At 36.1% G+C, this 5,519-nt stretch overlaps 1 non-coding gene across 1 annotated transcript; it reads right to left on the bottom strand.

Moving 5' to 3' along the window:
* Positions 1-5,145: 5,145 nt before the first annotated feature.
* On the bottom strand, positions 5,146-5,251 carry LOC138382066 (U6 spliceosomal RNA). The gene has a single exon (XR_011233241.1). It is a non-coding gene; the product is annotated as a U6 spliceosomal RNA (small nuclear RNA).
* Between the last annotated feature and the right edge of the window lie 268 nt (positions 5,252-5,519).

Here is a 5,519-nt window from a genome sequence, read left to right as displayed (position 1 = left end):
ATGCTCAATAGCTGAATAAAAAAAATTCTACTGCATATGACACAGTGTGTAATGCATTATTTATCTAAAATGGATCTGTTGCAAAACATCCAGAAAACATTAATAACTATCTTCCAGACCAAAAGGAAAAAGGATTTGCTCATCTTTCTAAAACAATTGCATAAAAATACGTGGTGAACATATATACATCTATTAAGTAGCAAATATACACGGCAGCACATTTTTCTAACAATCATAGTTCCACATGCTCTACAGGGAATAGGAAGATGGACAGGCTAATGAATACAGCAGGTAGCAAGCAGTTGAGGTTTGCTTAAGAATGAATTATCAAACAGCTACAAATCGCCAATTTAAAGAGGTTATACTATACAGTACATAGCATTTTATTTTTTATTCTTGGAATGGTTGACAATTTTCCTGGATGAAAACTGAAATGATACTAAATCATAAATGTACCTGCTGTGCTGTCATTCCCATTAAATTCCTCCTTTGTTTTGTTTATTCACTGTTCATGTTTGCAAAACATGATGTGCTTTGTACAGGGTGGACAAAGCAGTATTTTCATTGAAGACCTAGATGACAATATATTTTTAAATTAAAGATAAAACAGTTGGTATTTGGCCCATGAGTCTTTCACAGTCATTTGAAATTGTTGATGAAAAGAAATATTGCATAGAAAATTGTTTTGGAAATGTTCATGCATGTGCTTAATCTCCATTATTTAATATTTGCTATGATGAGTAATTGATATGATATACTATCTATAAATAGATTGTGTCTTCACAATACAACATCAAGGGGGTGATGGAACATTGATTCCACTGACTGAAATTTCCATTTCGTCTTGTGCTCTGTAAATCTAGCCGTAAGCGTACATATTCCCTACAGGCACATGATACCGAGCAAAGGTAGGCAATGCCTAGCACAGGTTCTTAATAACTTTAGTTCTTTAAAACCAGATTGTCAAATCACAAACTGTGTCATAAAGGTAGTTTTGGAAAGCTATTTTGAGAGTGCCCTATGAGTGTTCATTAAGGGACACCAATTGGTACTCGACAATTAATAATATAGAAGAATTAATAGTCTTCAGATCCATGCACAATACATTGAGCCCCCTTGCATTTCTTGTTATAGAGGATCCTGATTTGATTTCCAGGTAAAATATGCAGTTCCCTCCAAAATACCGTAATTACTTCAAAACAGACTGTGAAAAGCCACGTGAAACAATCTCTAAAATTATTGGACTGAATCCTGTGTCTTGCCCCCTAATTCTGATCATGAGTCTGTTGGAAGCCTGGCATCCATTTTATGAAGGTTCTTGCAAGGAAAATATTTGGATTAATGATATAATTTAGTGACAATTTAGTGACAGTAGGTCTAACCTCAGCTGAGTGACAATAGAATTGAAAAAGTAAACCAGTGGGAGAGACGAGACGGTGGCTGTTGGGGCAGCAGCAGGGAGGCTGCAGGGGTCACTCTGATTGTCACTTTCCCCATTCATCAAGTGAGGCCAGACTTCCCGAATCATTTCCCAGATGGGGCAGCTCGTCAGTTTAAACACCTGATATGAAGCCATCCGTCATCTGATAACATGATCGCTGGGCTGCAGCTGGCTGGGCGCTCGGCAGCCCGAGTGCACATGTGATGGACTCGAGCCAGGGAAGCGGGCTTAGTCGGGCTGCCCTCCCTTGATAGGATTTGCAGTCCTCCACTGGACCATGGAACAGGTGGAGGCTGAGAGAGAATGAAAAAATTACCATGTGTTGCAGGGATTAGAGCCTTACACACTCACCACTCCACTTGAATACCAATCAAAGCCAGACAACTAACCTTGAGTCTGCCCAACTTCAGGCCTGGCCATAGAACAGAGAATGAGAAGATATGTAGAAAAAGCCGGGAAGCCTGATTTTCTGCAATAAGAACAACTTTTAACACTCAGAACTTGCCTACAGTTTTTCAAAAGCAAAGGCCTGGAGATGAGATTGTTTTTTTCCCCCCTCTAAATCCAACTTTCTTTTTCTTTCTTTTAAAAAATAAACAAAGCATCTTGAGCATTTTTAAAAGAGAGAGGAAAAAGAGTAATCTCTAGGGAATCATTACAAATCCTGTTATTTTATGCTCACCATGGAGAAAAACTAATGCAACAAAGACAGTCAGACAAAGAGACAAATTATGCGCACTTAAACTGAAAGTGTTTATTGCCATGTGAAATATAATTATGCTGATTTAAAATGTTCGCTGCTCAGACAGTCTAGAGCTTATTGGAATCAGGGATAACCTTTCACAGGAGAACGTGGCTTTTACTGAATTGCACGATAGCACGGAAAATGGGGCTGTGCAAAAGGGTGGCCCCATTTCTCACCCTGGTGGACCGCTGTGTGAAACCATCCTTTTATTCATAAAAATTAAAATCCCTCAATTGGAGAGTCCATAACTGAGATAACAAGTTAACTAGTAAAGACTTAATCCTCTTATGTCCTTAGTGGAATAATATAAAGAAGTTTATTCTGCTTAGCATATGACACTCCTTGTTGTCATAATTCCTAGTGAGGGTCTAGTCTAGCTCACTTGCTGTTCTCTGCCGACACTGAGCAAGCTCTTTCTTGCTCTCTCTCTCTCATTCTCTGTCTCAGATGAGTGATTTGGTGTCTTCACCCCAAATGACTTTATCTCCAAGAAACATCTCCATGGACGTGACTTTGCAGCTGTGAGAGGGTGGAGCCACTTCTGAAGCAGATTCTAGATCTACTTTCCATTTTCTCCCCCTTACGTTTTCTGCTCAGGGCACTATGTCTATCTCTTGAAGACACTTACGGTGATACCTGTCTGCTTCTACTTAGATGGGAGCATTAAATGATTATCCATACATATATTGAAAAAACAGAACAAAACAGAACTCCCGAACTCCCAAATTGGTGAGAAGTTCACCTTCCCTCCCCTTTCTTCAGTCCATAGTTATAGTCCAGTTTGATGCCCAAAAAGTTAATGCAGAATGTTGTGAAGGTGTTACTGAAAAGTAATAAAGGAAAGATAGGCCAATGGGTAAGAATTTAGGAAGGCATACATCATATAGTGATGTGTGCAGAGGAAAGACAAGAGGTTGGAAGTTAGACCCACCCATGTTCAGATCTGAGTATTGCTGCAACTCTCTGGGCACCTCAGACAAGTTATTTAACTTCCCTGAACTAAAAGTTCTTTTCCATAAAATGTGATTACTCAGTATTTTTCATCATTCAATACCTTTCTTAACTGTTTAGAAGACTAAGCATGATACTACATTTAAATAGTCAACATAGTAAAATCTATATTAATAGTAGTTGTTACTATATTACTCGATAAACATTATGTAAATAACAAGACAACTTATTCCTAATAAGCAGGGAAATTTTTTGCATTACAGTTCAGTAACATTCATTGAGGCTTGTGTTGTGTCAGTTGTCATGCCAAAAATTAGACATAAAAAGACATTCAGAGGATAGTCCTTCTCTTTCAGGAGTGTAGGCCTAGGTTGCTAAGGTTGCACAAGGAAAAATTTTTTTTCCATGTTACAAAATTTAAACATTTATCAGAGCAAAATCCTTGTCTACAAGCGAGTACATCAAACACTACTCAAAATAGATTTTAGTTGTGAAGCTTGAATTTTGTACTTTCTCTTTATTTATTATTCTTGCATTTCTTTCTTAAATCTCCCTTTCAGTTCATCTTTGCCCTAGAAAGGTAACTTAAAATAATACTTTAAAATAAAACATCACCTTTTTGTGAGTGTCATTTATTTAAATTCATAGAATTCAAAGGAAACCAAGCACATATTCATAACGATATGAATACAACAGCTCACTTCTATCGTCTTTAAAGATTATATCAGTCACTGTAGAATTTAAATCATAAACTTTTCCTGTAATATTGGTGTAACATATAAAATGGGCTACCACTGCTCTGATTAATGTAAAATATGTTCACATCTTAGTGCACATGTTAGAATAGATAAGTTTGGTCATTAGGTACAGTATATTCTCTGGGTCTGTGGTTCATAGCAATTCATTTTATAAATACTGGAGAACACATCAAGGCAGTTCACTGCATGAAGTACAAAGAAGGCAGAGTTAAATATGAAGGGGAGTCACAATTAGTTGAGGTGACAAAGATAATTGCTGTATAATATGAAATATGCCAAAAAAGGGTTTTGTAGTAAGTGCAATGAAAAAACCAGAGAAAATGATTAATTTTGTATAGGGTATATGGCCATTAAGTAAATCCTTGTAGCGGAGAAAATAATTGAACAATAATTATGATGGAAAAAAGGCAAAGTTCGTTCCAGGTTGAAAGCCCAGGCCACAGCTCAGAGTGACTCCTAGCAATGCCAAGAACATTTCATTTATTCATTTGACAAATATTTGAAAACAAATGTTTATCAACTTTGATCCAAGATAAAATTTGTACATTTACATTTTGAATTCCCCTTCTGTTCCACATATATTGCAATGATAGAAAAAATTTTAAAGCAATAATTAAAAAAAAAGATTAAGCTGTGCTAAAACAATAAAACAGAATAAAGTACACATCTCTGTGGAACAGATACAAAATAGACATGCTGGGTGGTTGATGGAGGTGTAGATGGAAGGCTAGGCCTGCCCATCTCGGGGCACAGAGCCCAACAGGTCAGGCTCTTGAGATAAATTCCTCCCTACAAGGGTCATAAAGAAGAGTGGAGCTCACCACTTGAAACCAGGATTGGCTAGTGGTATAGAAAATGTTGCTTGAACATTTTACTTTTCACCTTGTTCTGTCAATCATATGAAGTTCTAACAAGGAAGAGCCTATAGATTTTTGATGAAGTTCTTTTCCCAGAGTTTTCTGATATGTTTCAAGATTAAACTAAAAAATCTCTGCACGGCCAAGGAAACAATCAACAGAGAAAACAGACAACCCAGAAAATGGGAGAAAATATTCACAAGCTATACATGGGATAAAAGGTCAATAACTAGAATCTACAAAGAACTCAAGCAAATCAGCAAGAAAAGATCAAATAACCCCATTAAAATGTGCAAAAGACATGAACAAAAGCTTTTTGAAGTAGATAGACAAATGGGCAATAAACATGAAAAAATGCTCAACGTCACTAATCATCAAGGAAATGCAAATCAAAAAAATATGGAATGCTTCATGAATTTTTATGTCATCCTTGTGCAGGATCATTCTAATCTTGTCTGAATCATTCCAATTTTAGTATATGTGCTACCAAAGCAAGCACTTTCTCTTTTTCTTAGCAGTGTATTCTGATGACCAAAATTTTAAATTTTGATGAAGTCCAATTTATCAGTTTTTCTTTTATTACTTGTACTTTTGTACAAATTAATGAATTATTGCCTAACCCCAAATCACAAAGATTTTTAAGATATTTCTCCCATTTTTTTCTTTAAGGAGTTTTATAGTTTTAGGTTATATATTTAGGTTGTGGTTCTTTTCATATTAAATATTGTATAATTAGGTAAATTTTGGGGTTCATTTTTTTGCATATC

The sequence above is a fragment of the Eulemur rufifrons genome, chromosome 3 (assembly GCF_041146395.1).
Source record: "Eulemur rufifrons isolate Redbay chromosome 3, OSU_ERuf_1, whole genome shotgun sequence".
Lineage (NCBI taxonomy): Eukaryota > Metazoa > Chordata > Mammalia > Primates > Lemuridae > Eulemur > Eulemur rufifrons.
The sequence above is the reverse complement of the archived record's forward strand: the minus strand, read 5'-3'. Positions and strand labels throughout refer to the sequence as shown.